The 17,342-nt window shown below is 48.8% G+C and overlaps 1 long non-coding RNA gene across 1 annotated transcript; it reads right to left on the bottom strand.

The window, feature by feature from the left end:
* Positions 1-2,345: 2,345 nt before the first annotated feature.
* On the bottom strand, positions 2,346-16,095 carry LOC139436967 (uncharacterized). The gene is made up of 2 exons (XR_011646467.1): positions 15,878-16,095; positions 2,346-4,522 (listed from the first exon to the last, which is right to left on the bottom strand). It is a non-coding gene; the product is annotated as an uncharacterized lncRNA (long non-coding RNA).
* Between the last annotated feature and the right edge of the window lie 1,247 nt (positions 16,096-17,342).

Below are 17,342 nucleotides of genomic sequence, written 5' to 3'. Positions count from 1 at the left end.
AGATTGTTTTACCAGATCAGAACTTATCAAGTATATAAAAATAATTAAGGAAGTGTGATACAGGCACACACATAGAAAACACTGATCAATGGATGCAAATAAAGACCTCATAGAGATCCATAGATACATGAAAGTTATTCTTTAAAGATTTTTTAAAAATTTATTTCTCCCCTTTACCCCCTCCCCCCTCTCCCCCAGTTGTCTGGTCTCTGTGTTCATTTGCTGCGTGTTCTTTTGTCCACTTCTGTTGTTGTCAGCAGCACCCAAATCTGTTTTTCTTTTTGTTGCGTCATCTTGCTGTGTCAGCTCTCCGTGTGTGCGGTGCCATTCCCGGGCAGGCTGCACTTTCTTTCGCGCTGGGCGGCTCTCCTTATGGGGCGCACTCCTTGTGCATGGGGCTCCCCTACGCGGGGGACACCCCTGTGTGGCACGGCACTCCTTGCGCGCATCAGCACTGCGCATGGCCAGCTCCACACGGGTCAGGAAGCCTGGAGTTTGAACGGCGGACCTCCCATGTGGTAGGCGGACGCCCTAACCACTGGGCCAAAGTCCACTTCCCCAATTCTCATAACTATTGAACTTAAATCTACTAATCTTATTGAAGTCTCCTTTCTAATCCTATCATAGATTTCCTTTTTATGTATATGTTCATATAATTTGAAAATCAATGACAAGTTTTCTTCCTTCTCCCCCATCCTCTCATCTTTAATTTCTCCTTCTTGTCCTACTGTGCTCACCAAGAACTCTAACACCATATTGAAACAAAGCTGACAGATGCACAGGGAAGGGCAGGGTCTATGCAGACGCTGTTCAGGGGGCCCTGAGCCTGACCCACTGGACATGGAGCTAGGTAGACCTTGTTCAAGTTCATGAATGTTCTGAATTCTCAACACCTCCATCTGAGTCTAGGCATCCTGGTGGGTGTGAGCTTGTATCCATTGAGGCTTTTACTTCCTTTTGGTGGAGGACTAATGACATCAAACATCTTTCACATAATTATTGGCCACTTGTATATCTGTCTTGGAGAAATGTCTATTCAGATCTTTGTTGATTTTTCACTATTTTACTCTTTGTCTTTTTGTTGTTGAATAGTGTTTCTTATATGATCTAGACACAAGTCTTTTAACAGATATATGATTTCTAAATATTCTCATCTATGAAACGAATAGGAAAATATTTCATCATTCTATGATTTGTCTTCGCACTTTCCTTCTGGTGTCCTTTGAAGCACAATAGCTTTTTAATTGCTTTTGGTATCCTAAGAATCCTTTTCAAGATTCCAGGTCATAACAATTTACCCCTATGTTTTCTCCTAAGAGTTTTATATTTTTAGCTCTTACATTTAGGTCTTTTATCCATTTTGAATTCATTTTTGAATATGGTATGTGGTAAGAGTCCAACTTCATGCGTTTGCTTGTAGCTACATAGTTGTCCGAGGACCATTTCTGAAAGGATGACTCTTTCCACATCAAATGGACTTGGCGACTTTATTGAAAATCAGTGGACCATAGATGGGGTTAAAGGAACTCTAAGTTGACAGTCAAGCCTTGGGTTCCTGATGGCTCCTAGGAAATGAAGTTCACAAGAAAGTAACCTATGCTGATGCAATCCAACTTCAGGAATGGACAATTTGGAGAGCAAGACTTACAGGAAACAGAACAAGAAAAAGAGGCTTAAGCTCCAACCACTACTGAACAAGTTTCATTCTGCCTCAATATTCCAATAAACCGTGCTGCTAGGACCGAACTTGCCTGAACAGAACTTGCTGGTAAACTGCCATTCCCCTTGCCTTGATTTTTGTGCTCTAAATTCCCAATACCCTGCAAACACTTTGGAACGCCTGGTTTTACGTGCTGTTTCCCAATTTGTGAATTTTTTTTTTGAAAGCTTTTTATTTCTCTCCTCTCCCCGCACCCCCGGTTGTTGTCTGCTCTCCGTGTCCATTCGCTGTGTGTTCTTCTGTGTCCACTTGCATTCTTGTCAGTGGCACTGGGAATCTTTGTCTCTTTTTTTGTTGCGTCATCGTGCTGCGTCAGCTCTCAGTGTGTGTGCGGTGCTGCTCCTGGGCAGGCTGCGCTTTTCGCACGGGAAGGTTCTCCTTGCAGGGCGCACTCCTTGCACGTGGGGCTCTCTTACGCGGGGGACACTCCTGCGTGGCACGGCTCTCCTTGGGCGCACTGCTCATGGTCCAGCTCATCACACGGGCCAGGAGGCTCTGGGTTCAAACCCTGGACTTCCCATATGGTAGGAGGACTCTCAGTTGAGCCACATCCGCTTCCCCCAATTTGTGAATTGTTATACTGTTAAATAAAGCTCTCTATTTGCAAAAAAAAGAAGAAAAAAAGTGAAGCTGAATGTTTTTCTCTCTTTATTGTGGAAACATATATACAACAGGAACCTTCCCTTCTCAACCCCTCCCAAGCACACCATTCCTGGGTTAATCACATTCAGAGGTTGTGCTACCCTCACTACCACCACTACCAGAACTTTGCTATCGCTCCAAACAGAAACCCTCCACCAACGTGCAACTCCCCAGCCCCTCCCCAGCCCCTCCCCAGCCCCACCCCCACCCTGCAGCCTGTGCTCTACTTTCCGGCTCTATTAATTTGCATATTCTAGCTATTTCATCTTAGTGAAATCATATCAATCTGATCCATTTCACTCAACGTGATGCCTCAAGGTTCATTCATGATGTAACATGCAGCAAAACTTCATTCCTTTTTTAGGCTGAGTATTATTGCATTGCATATACACGCCAACATTTTGAGTTTCTTTCACTTTTTGGCTAGGGTGACTAATGCTGATAGGAACCTTTATGTACAAGTATCTGTCCAAGTCCCTGATTTCAATTCTTCTGGCTACATACCTTCCTGTGGGTCATCATATGTTGAACTTTTTGAGGAACAGCCAAACTGTTTTCAACAGTGCCTACACCGTTTTACACCATTCTACATCCCCAAGGCTGAATAATTTTTCATAAATTTATTGGCCATTTGTAGTTCTTCTGTGAACTTCCCATGTGCATATTTGTTCTGCTGGTTTGTTAGTGCTCTTTATATATGAAGAACATCAATTCTTTGCCTGACATAAGAGTTGCAAATGTATTTTCCCATTTGACTTCGCTTTTGATATTTTGAAAAAAATAGACTTTCATTTACTTTTTCTTTTACTTCTTGGTTTTGTTTCATATTCAGAAAAGGCTCCTAGACCAAAAATTATTTTAATTTGCTTTCTTTCCCAGTATTTTGTAGATGCTTTTATTTGTAAATCTTTGCTCCATTTGGAATTTGTCTATTTTCAGCTAAGGAGTAAAATGAGGATGCAGTTATCTGAACCCAGGTACTGACAGTCCTTCTTTTCCTCACCAATGGGAAAGATCATCCATCATGCACCAGCTTCTCTATATACTTGGGTCTCTTTCTAAATTATTTTCTCGTATGACCTTGCTCAAACTGCCCAGTCCCATTCCTAGTAAATCAGATTGTATCTAATACTCGAGCTTTAACAATTCATTATAATATTTTGTTCATTTCCAGAACTTTCCTGACAATTCTTTTTTTTTTTTTTTTGAGGTACTGGGGCCTCATACGTGGGAAGCCGGCACTCAACCACTGAGCTACATTGGCTCCCCGAGTTGGTTTTTTTTCATTTGTTTGGTTGTTTGTTTTAGGAGGCATCAGGACCAAACCTGGGACCTCCCATGTGGGAAACAGGTGCTCAACCGCTTGAACCACATCTGCTCCCCTCCTGGCAATTCTTTTTTTTTTTTATATTTATTTTATGTATTTCTCTCCCCTTCCCCCCATTGTCTGCTCTCTGTGTCCATTGGCTGTGTGTTCTTCTGCGTCTGCTTGCATTATCCAGCATCACTGGGAAACTGCGTCTCTTTTTTGTTGTGTCATCTTGCTGCATCAGCTCTCTGTGTGTGCGGCGCCACTCCTGGGTGGGCTGTGCTTTTTTCACGCAGGGCGGCTTTCCTTACAGGGCACATTCCTTGTGTGTGGGGCACCCTTACGCAGGGGCACCCTGTGTGGCATGGCACTCTTTGTGTGTGATAGCACTGTGCATGGGCCAGCTCACCACACAGGTCAGGAGGTCCTGGAGATTGAACCCTGGACCCTCCATATGGTAGATGGACACTCTATCAGTTGAGCCACATCTGCTTCCCCTGGCAATTCTTATGTGTTCATTTTCCCTGATGAATTTTGGCACCATTTTGTCAAATTTCAAAAATTTCCTATTGGTATTTTCATTGGGACTGCATTGATTTCTGGTTAAATTTAGGAAGCGCTGACATCTTTCCAAAACCAATATTTCTCACTGTGGAAGGTTGAACTGCCTACCCCAGAGAAAGAACATGTTTTTAATCCCATTCCTGTGGATGGAGCCCATTGCAAATAGGGCCTTTTGAAGATGTTACTTGTAGTTCAGGCGCGGTCGACTGAATCAAGATGGGTCTTCCTCCTGTTACTGTAAAAGAGAACATCACAGGGAGGATTCAGAAGCCGAAGACCAGTGGACCCTGGAAGAGAAAGGAGAGGACTTTGCCACTTAACAGGGAAGTCAAAGAACCCAGAGGATGCCAGCCTTCTAGCTCGGAAGTCGTGAGCCAATAAGCTCTGTTTTTCAAGCTAACCCATTATGTGGTGTTTGTCATAGTAGCAGGGAAACTAAGGCACTCCCTAAGAACAATACTTTTCTTGCCACTAATTCAAACTTCCTTTACTCTGACAGCAGCATTTTAAAGCTTTCTTCATTTATATCCTCTACATTTCTGGGGAAGTTTGCTGCTGAACATTTTATCATTCTGGTTGCAATTGTATGCTCAGTCTTTTTCTTCCATTACAAATAAGGTTGTATATTTATAGCCAGGTCCAAAGATTGATTCAGTAGGTTTGACTTGGGACCCCAAGGAATGTGCATTGTTATTCCATGTAATATGGAATAACGTATTATTATGGGCACTAAAGTCCAAGAACCATTGTCCTTCAGCCACTCCTAGGTGGCAGGTGCTGGGGCATAATGGCGAGCGAGCGGGCACAGCTCCTGCTCTCATGGAACCCAGAGCTCAGTAAAAACCACCGCTTAAAAAGGTAAAGGTTGGGTGGCACGCGCCCCTGGCCCGGCTGCGTTCTGCCCCCGGCGCCCATGCCCAAGTGGGGCTGCCCTTCACGGACCGGCCCGCGGCAGCTCCAGGTCCGCGTGGAAGGAGCGGAGCCGCGGCGTGGGTGCCGCGCGCTACTCTCGGGCGATCTTGGAGAAGCCCAGGGCCTCCTCGTTGGCGGGGCGCAGGCCTGCGGGGACCCCGTGTGCGACGAAGGCGAGCCTGGCGCAGAGCCGCGCCCGCGAAGCCACCTGCCGGGGGCCGTGCCCAGGGCCTGCTCATCGCGCCCCAGACGCGGACGGGAAGGCGCCCGGCAGCCAGCGCCGGGGCTGCGGCCCAGGGCCTGCTCCCCCGTGCTGCCGTCGACTGGGCGACATCGCGAGCGGGCACTCGGCCCTGTCGGGCCGTGTTTGGAGCCTGAGGGCGTTCCTGTCCTCAGCGCCTCTCCTGAGGGATGGACCCTCCTCAGGTGACAGGCCCGGTGCAGGGCCCAGGACTGCGGGGGCGCAGCGGGGGCCGCTTTGATAGTTTATGTTCTGGCAGAAGTGAATAAATCCCTCTATATTTGGAAAAAAATAAAAAGGTGAAAATTAAAGTTGTCTAAAAAGGGGAAAGCCACCCTCTGTGGGGGTATAAATTAAGCTACTGTAGCAAAGAGACCCAGAAAATAAGGTCACTTTCACTAGCCAGCGATTTCCTCCTCCCTCACCTCACAGCAGCCCGGGACAAGGAGGAAGTCTGGCCACCGCGGTCCCCCGAGGCCCGAGCGTGCTGCAACCTCGCTGTCCTGCCCCCGGATCAGAGCGGCCACCACATCGCGCGTGTGATGGGGAAGTGGGAGCGAGTGGAGGTGACCGCCTGCTTCCTTTTTTGGGGGGTGGCCTACCGCTTGTACCTGCCACCCCCACCTCTAGCTCATCGGCCAGAACAAGTTCATGCCTCGCTGCGGCCGGGGCGGGGGTGGCATCTCTAGTGGACGGCCACCTGCCCTGCTGAAGCCTTGGAGGTTTTAAAACCAAAAGGCGAAAGCGGGCAGCGGGCAGGGGACCGGCGAGGGCTCTCCCCCACACCGTCCCACCTTAGCCTTCACCGTCGTCCCTGACTGACACCCTATGGATGTGAATTTCTGACTGAAAAAGAACCTATAATGGGCAACATTTTTACCTTTTTTTTTTTCTGTTGTAAACTTTCATATCCTTTGGAATTTCTAAAGAAATAAAGAACTGAAATTAGAGTTTTGCCCAGCATGGAGCTGATAAGAGGAAGCAGAGTTCTTATTTAGATGAAAGTAAACAAGAACTCCTATAACTCTTTTTTTGTTTTAAGATTTATCTCTCTTCCCTCCCCCCCCCCCCCAGTTGTTTGCTCTCTGTGTCCATTCATGTGTGTTCTTCTGCATCCGCTTGCATTGGAATCTGCGTCTCTTTTTGTTGCGTCATCTTGCTGTGTCAGCTCTCCTTGTGTGTGGCGCCACTCCTGGGCGGGCTGCACTTTTTTCACGTGGGGTGGCTCTCCTTGTGGGGCCCACTCCTTGTGTGTGGGCCAGCTCTCCACACGGGTCAGGAGGCCCTGGGTTTGAACCCTGGATCCTCCATATGGTAGGCGGATGCTCTATCAGCTGAGCCACGTCTGCTTCCCTCTTACAACTCTTACATTCTCACAAAACAGCAAGTCAGGCATTGTTCAGGGCAAACTTTTCTCTGTTAAGAAATAAACTTTCAGGGAAGCGGACTTGGCCCAGTGGTTAGGGCATCCATCTACCACATGGGAGATCCATGGTTCAAACCCTGGGCCTCCTTGACCCGTGTGGAGCTGGCCCACGCGCGGTGCTGATGCGCGCAAGGAGTGCCCTGCCACACAGGGGTGTCCCCCACATAGGGGAGCCCCACGCACAAGGAGTGCACCCCGTAAGGAGAGCCGCCCAGCACGAAAGAAAGTGCAGCCTGCCCAGGAATGGCGCCGCACACACGGAGAGCTCACACAGCAAGATGACGCAACAAAAAGAAACAAATAAATTCCCAGTGCCACTGACAAGAATAGAAGCAGACTCAGAAGACCACACAGCAAATGGACATAGAGAACAGACAACTGGGGTGAGGGTGGGGCGGGGGTGGGGAGAGAAATAAATAATAAAAAATAAATCCAAAAAGAACAACAACAACAAAAAACCTATCTATGAGGGAAAACGGATGTGGCTCAACTGACAGAGCACCCACCTACCACATGGGAGGTCCAGGGTTCAAACCCAGGGCCTCCTGACCATGTGATGAGCTGGCCCACGCGCAGTGCTGATGCGCGCAAGGAGTGCCATGCCAGGCAGAGGATGTCCCCCGCATAGAGGAGCCCTACACTCAAGGAGTGCACCCAGTAAGGAGAGCCACCCTGCACAACAAAAGCGCAGCCCATCCAGGAGTGGGGAGCAGACAACCAGGGTGGGGGGGGGGGAGAAATAAATTAAAAATTAAAATAAATAAAAAAATTTTTTTTAAAAACCTAGCAATGAAAACAACAACAACAAAAAACCAATCTGTGAAATCTTCTCCCGTGAAAGGGTGGAGCCAACCCTCCTCCCCTCCAGTGTGGCCTGGCCTCACTGCTGGCTGCTCCATCGCCCCCCGGCATGGAGCTATCTCACCAGCGTCGTGCCCCCCACGTTCTGGCCCAGTGAAGGAGAAAGAGAGAAGGGGGACACGTGCCTCCCGTGTGGCCCTCGAGTCCTGGAGGGCTGCACCTTCCGGCAGGACTCATTTCCAGTGTGCAGGGCGCGGCGCTGGAAGGGCGCTGCACTGGTCACGAGAGGCAGGGCGGACTCTGCCAGGAACCAAGCTGCTTGTGGGAGGACGCCCAGACCACGTGGACGGGCCGTGGGCAGGGGTCCCAGGCGAAGCCAGCTTCACCGCCAGACTTGGCAGAGACACCTTCTTTAGGGCCCAGCCCCTGCCCGAGCCCGAGCCCCGCGCTGACCCCATCGCTGGCCAGACTGGCAGGTGCCAGCAGTCGGCTGTTGTCTTACCCTGCAACGTTTGGGGCAGTTTATTACGCAGCAGCAGATGCTGGATTGCTTTTTAACCACGTACATGTATGTGTTAGGTACGTTTTTAATTCTAAGAAGAAAAGACTTGGTGCTGTTTTTTTTTAATCTAAAGATTTGCATAAAATCTAAAAATTCTAGATCACAATTCTTTGCCCGTGTATTCTGAGGCCCTACCTCAGAACTGTTTTCCTGATTGGGGGATATTTCAAGCATTCATAAAAGGGTAGCGAGTAACGTCGCGAGCACCATGGCCTCCTGCCCGGCGCTGAACCGCATGTCGCATTCGCTGCTGCTTGTTTCTTGTCGGTTGAGAGGAAAATCAGCCATTTAAAGCAGACAATTCAGGGGCATTTCGTACATTCACAATATGGTGCTACCATCACCTCTATCTAGTTCCAAAACATTATTTATCACCCTAAAATAAGACCCCACGCCCATCAGACAGTCGCACACACACACCGTTTTCCTTTTCCCGTAGCTGCTGGCAACCATGAACCTCCGTTTCCATGGATTTATCTGTTCTGGCTGTGTCGAATACATGAAATCACACAACATGTGACCTTTTGTGTCTCTGCTTGTTTTTATTTATTTATTTATTTTATTTCTCCCCTTCCCCCTGTGGTCTGCTCTGTGTCCATTAGCTGTGTGTTCTTCTATGTCCATTTGCATTCTTGTCAGCAGCACAGGGAATCTGTGTCTCTTTTTGTTGCATCATCTTGCTGCGTCAGCGCTCCATGTGTGCGGCACCATTCCTGGGCAGGCTGCGCTTTCTTTTGTGCTGGGCAGATCTCCTTATGGGGCGTACTCCTTGTGCATGGGGCTCCCCTACGTGGGAGACACCCCTGCGTGGCAGGGCACTCCTTGCGCGCATCAGCACTGAGCATGGGCCAGCTCTACATGGGTGAGGAGGCCCTAGGTTTGAACCCTGGATCTCCTATATGGTAGGCAGATGCTCTATCCGTTCAGCCAAATCCTCTTCCCTCTGCTTGTTTTTAAGAAATAAAGTGGCACTGACAATCTGAAGACTCATCTATGTGTCCCTACCTAATACCCTTCCTATTAGTCCATCCGCAGAGCTTAAAAGAAATTTTTTGAAAAGAGGAAGGATGTTTGGGGAGGATAACAAGACTCAGAATTGTGATAGAAGTATCTCCCCAAGATAGAAATACTGCTCTTCATTAATTATTTAGTCCACAACTATTTATCGAGCACCTACTATCGTCAAGCCCTGTTTGAGGCACCAAGGAAACAGCAGTGAATAAGACAGATGAAGTCCCCACGCTCAAGGAAAACAAGGGAGACGCGCAGTAAATAGACTCCAGGTAGTGGAACATGCTGAGGAGAGGAGTAAACCAGAGGCCACGTGAGGTGACGAGGCCGGGAGGGTCCCTTGGACAGCTGCACTGGATTTGGAATGACAAGAGGGTCCCGCTGTGCAAAGTCACAGCAAGATGCTCCAGGAAACAGCACGGGCCAACGTGCGAGCGTGGCGTTGACAGGGCTGTGGAAGGAAGAGCAGGGGCTGGCAGGCTGGGGAGGAGGAGGAGGAGGCCAAAATGACGAGAGCAGAGAGAAGCGGCCCCCTCCCTGCTGTGGGCGAGGCTGGAAATTGGGACCGCGTTTGCGAAGGGCACATTGGCAAAAGGACCCGAAACCTTGGAAACGTGTGTGCTCTCTGGAACAGCAATTCCACCTGCAGGACACACACGCAGCAGCGAAGACAGACATGCGAGGGAGAGGAGCCTGCTACGGGGGGCGGTGTCGAGGAGAGTCTAGCCGGTTCTTGGTTGCCGTGGTAACAAATGACCACAGACCAAGCGGCTGAAAACAGCACAGGGCCTTCTCTTACAGTCCTGGGTGTCAGAAGTCCCAAATCAGTTTTACTGGGCTGGAATCTGAGTGTCGTCGTGGCTGTGCTCGGTCAGGAGCTGCGCAAAGGGCCGTCTATTTCCCGGCCTCTCAGCTGCCGGTGGCCACCTGGGTTCCTTGGCTCATGGCCCCTTCCTCCATCTTCCAAGTGTGTCACTCAGCCTCTGCTTCCCTCCTCACTTCTCCCTCCCTGGCCCTGACCTCCTGGCCCTGACCTCTCATAAAGACCCCTGGGATTACACTGGACCCACCCAATAGTCCAGGATAATCTCCCCATCTCCAGAACCTTCATCTAATTGCATGCAAAGACTCTTTGCCATGCAGGGTAACATAGTCACAGGTTTCATGGATGAGGAAGTGGGCATCTTGGAGGGCTATTATTCCACCTATCCCAGAAGGCCTCATGGATGAGCCAAAGTTCTATGATTGAGAAGGAGCAGCCATGTAAATATCTGAGAGCAGAGCATTCTGGGAGGGGGACGGCAAGGGCAAAGGCCCTGCGGCAGGAGCCGTTCAGCAGGTTGGGATGTGGAGAGTGAGGCAGAGGGTGGCACCATAGGGGCACAGAAAGGTAGGCAGAGAAAGAGCAGCGAAACCTTCTGGGCGCTGGTGTGACATCTGCTCAGGCTCTGATAAGGAAACAAAATAAGGGAGTTGTAGAAGAAAGTGACTACGTGGGAGAAACAAAAGACGTGATGGTGCCAGCAAGTCTTTGTAAGGAAAGAGATTTGAAAGGATGGAGGGGAGAGGTGGGAGATGAGGTAAGAAGTGCTGGAGGGCCTGATCTTAGGGAAATTTGCAGGCTGTGGAGAGGATGTGGGATTTTATTTGTGTGCATTGGGAAGAAGCCAGTGGAAGGGTTTAAGCAAGGAAAGGACAGAAATCAGGTGTACATTTCATAGAAATCACTGGCTGCTTTGCAGAGCAGAGAAATTCTAAATATACACTAAGAGCTTTTTCTGTTGTGAGGGTATGCTCATCAGAATCAAAAAAGGGAGGAGATGGGAAGTGAATTTGGCTCAGATGATAGCACGTCCACCTGCACATGGGAGGTCCAGGGTTCAAACCCAGGGCCTCTTGACCCGTGTAGTGAGCTGGCCCACGCGCAGGGCTGATGTGCCACGCAGGGGTGTCCCCCACATGGGGGAGCCCCACGTGCTAGGAGTGTGCCCTGTAAGGAAAGCCGCCCAGCACAAAAAAAACGCAGCCTGCCCAGGAGTGGAGCCACACACTCAGAGAGCTGACACAGCATGATGATGCAACAAAAAGAGACACAGTTTTCCCATGCCACTGACAAGAATGCAAGTGGACACAGAAAAACACACAGCGAATGGACACAGAGAGCAGACAACAGGGGGCAGGGAAAGGGGAGAGAAATAAATAAATAATAAACCTTAAAAAAAAAAAAAGAGGAGGAGAAACACACTGGTTTGGCAGTCCCTTGACAAGTTTAAACAGAATTACCACGGGACCCAGTAATTCCACTCCTAGATATAAGCCCAAAAGAACTGAAAACAGTTATTCAGACAAAAGCGTGGACATGAATGTTCACAGCAGCAGGAGAGGGAGAGGGGGAGGGGAAGGGAGAGGGAGAGGGGGAGATAAATCTTTTTTTTTTTTAAAGGAATGAAGTACTGATACACTCTGCAACATGGATGAACTTTGAAAACATGGTGCTGAGTGAAAGAAGTTGGGCACAGTTGACAAGTAAAAGCTGCACCTCATTCATGGTCATTAACTTTAGAGAAAATGTATAAAAATATCCCATGAAAAGGCTTACTTCTCAATGAAAATCTTACAGTGATTTGTCAATATCCTGTTGTTTGCATTATTTAAGAAATCTGTAACATATTTAAATAATTCACAGAAAAAAATCAGAAAGGGAAGCGGACATGGCTCAACTGATAGAGCATCTGCCTACCACATGGGAGGTCCAGGGTTCAAACCCCGGGCCTCCTTGACCCGTGTGGAGCCGGCCCATGCGCAGTGCTGATGCGCGCAAGGAGTGCCCTGCCACGCAGGGGTGTCCCCCGTGTAGGGGGGCCCCACGCGCAAGGAGTGCGCCCCGTAAGGAGAGCTGCCCTGTGCGAAGAAAGCATAGCTTGCCCAGGAATGGCGCCACACACATGGAGAGCTGACGCAACAACAACAACAACAACAACAAAAAGGAGACGCAGTTTCCTGATGCCTCCTGACAATGCAAGCAGACACAGAAGAACACACAGTGAACACACAGAGAGCAGACAGTGGAGGGGAAGGGGAGAGAAATAAATAAAATAAATCTTTAAAAAATAAAATCAGAAAGAATAGAGTTACATAATAATTTCCTTCATCCTGACATGTTTATCCTCCTTTTCCACAAAGACAATAGTAAATTCTTCTTTGAGATGCATCCAGTCAGGAAAAATACCTACTAGAATATAGATGTCAGGTCACCATAAGGAATCAAGTAGCTAGCAATAATTTCAGGAAGAAACCAATTCTTTTAGCCCAATTTGACTCAGAATGTAACTTTAAAAGCAAAATTACATCCAGCTTACGACTTCGGGGAGCCGGTTATACAGCTTGTGAATTAACCCAGGCCAGCTTGCCTCTCTCAGTTCTGCTTCTGCTCTGGGCCATTTTTGGATTTACTGAAAATTGTTTCTGGGATGGTAAAAGGAGGTAAAATATTCATGGATTTTGAAAATAATTAGCATCTATGAGAAAATAAAACTTTTGGGAGAAGTTTAAATGAATTACTAAAAGGCAGATACTGCACTTTCCAAGACTTTCCATATAGTCCTGTTTGTATTTTTATGGAAATACTGAAAGCTCACACACTGTTTTTGAAACTGTAAGCAAGCAAGAAAAGGAAGTAAACTGCCTTGAAACTTACACATGATAACTTTGGACAGGGAGGAAATTTCATACTCTATTTTGATTTTTAATAAAACTTCAGGGGTAATATCTAGTAGTCAGAAGCTTCTTTTTGGATCATCTACTTGCAATATTTAGATCATTCTCTGTGGTCCAGTGTGAAACTACCGCGGTCTTGTGATATGAGCTGGTCTCAACCCTGAGAAACTGAGAGACATTATCCAGTAATACCAAAGTTTGAAATGCCAGCTCTTTTACTTATGCAAAATAGAAGATACCATATTTGACTGTATCTACCCATTGGAGATATCCATTTCAAGCAAAAACAGCTGGTATAAGACACAAAAATCATATAGAAGGAATTTGTCATTATCTCATTTCTGTTCCTTTATGTGACTCCCAAAGGAAAGTAAAAATAAATATTTGGGAGGGAGGGAAGGAAGAAGCCAGGCACAAAAGACAGGTATTATATGAAAAGTCGGGAATAGGCCAATCCACAGCGACAGAAAAGAGACTTGTGGTTGCCGGGGGCTGGGGGCTGGGGAATGAGGGGCGGGGAGTACGAGGAGTGACGGCTAATGGGTAGGGGGTGGGTTTCCTTTGGAGGGAGGAAAATGTTCTGGAACTAGATAATGGTGATTCACAACACTGGGAATGTACCTAATACCAGTGAACTGTACGCTGTAAAATGGTTCAAAGGGTACATTTTTTGTTATGTGCATTATCCCACTCTTATCTGAAAAAAAAAAAAGGAGGAGGAGGAGGAAAGGAAGAACTGAAGGGAGGGCACGAGGGGTGGATGAAAAGAAGGAAAGGGGAAAAAAAGAAGGGGCAAAGAAGGGCAGGAAGCTTGCCAGCAGGAAGACTGGTTTGGCTCCTCCTGTCCGAGCAGGGAATGGGTTAGCCGTGACCCTCCTCGCCACGCCCCCTAGCGGCTGGCGACGTTTTTACGGCGGCCTTGGAGAAAGAACTCTGGGCGCCCACACGCGCCCCTGGACACAGGCGACAGAGCGAAGTCGGGGACTCTCACCAGGACTCTTCTGCAGCCCTCACCTCACCATCCTATCCTGAGCACATCTCTGAAAGCATCCTCGCCCTGAGCTGATTCCTGGGGGTTCATCTTGGGGCAACATTCCAGAGTCTCCCCAAATGCGAGATGACTGTTCTGGGCTTTCCCCTCCTACTTCCTAAACACGTTTCCTGGTCCTACTGCCAGGCACGCCCTTCTTTTTATATGTTTCTGCCCTTCAGTTAAGTCAGCAGTCCTTTGTCTCTGCGGCACAAACCTTGGATTCCAAGAGCAGAACCGCCAGTTGGCCACTTGGGGCAGGTCCAGTTAAATGACCTGATAACTAGCGATGGTACACTTTGAGAAACATCATGATTTCTTTTAAAAGAGACGTCCAGCCATTCTTAAAGTTTGTTAAAGCCTTTAGCATTCAACATCCAATTTTGCCTTTTGCTCCGCATCCACCATGGCTAATAATTAGCACCATATTCAACATGTGACAGATGAGGCAATCAGGACAAACATCTGACGCCCTCCTGGAGAGCAAAGTCCCAAACTGAGATTCGAAGGGCTTCCAGAAACGTTTTTCACGTTGAAAGAGATTTCATCAAGTGGAATAATCACTGGGGTCTTATTGTGTTAGAGGAAAGTTAAAATAAATTTTTAATTAAAGCTATTATGAGATACAACTATTCTCCTATCAGATTAGCAAAGATCAAAGTTTGAAAACCCTCTGTTGGCTGCGGTGTGGGGAAACAGGTGTTGACTGCTCCTGCCACGGGTGTAAATTTGTATAATCTCTTTGGAAGGGAAGTTGGGAAACCTGTCGAAATTTAAAGTGCATATGTCCTTTGACCCAGCAAATTCACTTCTAGAAGTTTCTCTTTCCGATATATATCACACATGAGCAAAGAATAGTCTCTGTTGCACTGATTATAGTAGCAAAATTTGGAAGCAACCTAAATGTCCAACAGTAGAGGACTGCTTAAGACCCGTGACTCTCTTCCTACTTCACTAACAGAATTCTGGTCTGTTTGTTTGTTTCAGGGTGCCAACGTATCCAGGCTGAAATGAAGAAGTATGCTCGGTTTAAACCAGTGGTTTTCGAAGGGGGATGACTTTGTTCCCAGAGGGACATGTGGCGATTTTGCTTGTCGACTGTCGGGGGGAGGGGGCGGGATACCGCTCCTGACACCTAGTGGGCAGAGGGCAGGAATGCTGCTAAACATCCTACAATGCACAGGACAGACGCCCCATCACAGAATTATCGGGTGCCGCCGGTGTAGCTCGGGGGTTGAGCACGTGCTTCACACGTACCAGGTCCCAGGTCCCGCTAAAAAAAGTTTTGCTTTTTTTTAAAATCAGGCCCCAAAATGTCAATAGTGTTGATTTGAGGAACCCTGGTTGAAAGCAGTCACAGGAATCCTATCCCCTACTCTTCAAGCTCCTTTGCAGGCATACGGGGCCATTTGACCCGGCTCTGGCCAACGAGATCTGGTAAGATCTTTTTCTTTCTTCCTTTATTTTTTTTAAAGATTTGTTTTTTATTTATTTCTCTCCCCGTCCCCCCATTGTCTGCCCTGCGACCGCCTGCATTATCAGGGGGCACCAGGAAACTGTCTCTTTATGGTGTCAGCTCTCCGTGTGCGCGGCGCGCTCCTAGGTGGGCTGTGCTTTTGTTTCACATGGGCCCGCTCTCCCTGCACACGGGGCGCCCCTGCGTGGCACGGCACTCCCTGCGCACGGCAGCACTGCGCGCGGGCCAGCGCCACACGGGGCAGGAGGCCCGGGGATGAACCCTGGACCCTCCATATGCTAGGCGGACGTTCTGACAGTTGAGCCACGTCCGCTTCCCTTCTTTCTCTTTATCAAAAAAAAAAAAGATGTGGCAGACATCCCTTCTCCCTGCTTGGAATACAGATGTGATATCTGGAACTGTGGCACCAATCTTGTAACTACGGCGTCACAACAAGGAAGGCCTGCCGCCATAGTTGCTACTTACATGGAGACTTCCTGTTACGCGAGAAAACCCTAAACCCAGTTGTTTGAGCCTCCGGGACTGGCTTTTCTGTTTCCTGTAGACGCTCCGCGTTCACACAAGACGGTTCGCGCTGATTCCGGCTGGTGGGCGGAGGAGAACTCGCCCGGCGCGTTCCCGTCGCCCCTCCTGCAGGGCGCGCTGCTCGCGGGAGGCGCTTCCGGCCGCCGCCGCCGCCGTGGCCGGGCCTGGGCTCCCGCGCTCCCGCCGCCCCGGGCCGCGCCTCCCGCCGCGTGGGCGCCGCCGCTGCCCCACGCCTCCCAGCCCGGGCCGGGGCCACCGCGCAGCGCGCCCAGGCCCGCTCCAGGGCGTCGCCACGCGCCCACCTCGCGCTTCCCGCGTGGCCGCGCGCCGGGCGCGGGGGCCTGTCACCCCTGCGGCCCGCGGAAGCGGGGGTGGCGGGACCGTCCTCTCCCCCCCCCGGGGCGGCCGCTCAGATCGTGTCCTCTGCGTTCCTGGCCGGCCTTCCCCGATCGCGTCCTTCGTTACAGTGACCACGTCTGCGACCATGACCTCGCCACGTCTCCATGGTGACGTCTGGAGCACAGACATCATTCAGACGGCCCTGCTCAGCGGGGCCCGCAATTTTAATATTTACATGTAAAAAAAGAAAAAGTTAAGTGTGTTCACAGGCGCCGATCAAAGAAGAGAATGGCTCATGTGTCCACCACACCTTTTTCTGGTAGTGAGGGTGGGACTGGACACAGATCATGATCGCTGTTACTTACTACTATCCATTTACTACGCCTCTACTTGTTTATTTTTTTATGCTTTGTAATGTATTTTTCATTTACTCTTTTAGGAGTATTCTTTTTTTCTCTCTCTATTTTTTAAATGTTACATTAAAAAAATATGAGGTCCCCATATACCCCCCACCCCCTCACCCCACTCCTCCCATAACAACAACCTCCTCCATCATCATGAGACATTCATTGCACTTGGTGAATACATCTCTGAGCACCGCTGCACCTCATGGTCAATGGTCCACACCATAGCCCACACTCTCCCCCAGTCCACCCAGTGGGCCATGGCAGGACACACAATGTCCAGCATCTGTCCCTGCAGCACCGCCCAGGACAACTCCAAGTCCCAAAAACGCCCCCACATCACATCTCTTCCTCCCACTCCCTACCCCCAGCAGCCACCATGGCCACTTTCTCCACACCAATGCCACATTTTCTTCGATTACTAATCACAATAGTTCATGAATACAATATCAGTAAGTCCCCTCTAATCTATTCTCTATAGAAGTATTCTTTACAATTCATTCAAAGCCTTTGATCAGAAAAACCTGCCGATTTCACTGATTGTGCAGCTCTGCTTCAAGGTAGAAAACAGTATTCGGCTTCTGTTTTTTGGTTCTATGCCTAACAGAAGAACATGGTTCTTAATTTAGTTTCCTTTTCAAGCAAATTAGGAGCTCAGGAGG

This window comes from Dasypus novemcinctus, chromosome 19, assembly GCF_030445035.2.
Source record: "Dasypus novemcinctus isolate mDasNov1 chromosome 19, mDasNov1.1.hap2, whole genome shotgun sequence".
NCBI lineage: Eukaryota > Metazoa > Chordata > Mammalia > Cingulata > Dasypodidae > Dasypus > Dasypus novemcinctus.
This window is presented reverse-complemented; position numbering and strand designations above follow the sequence as displayed.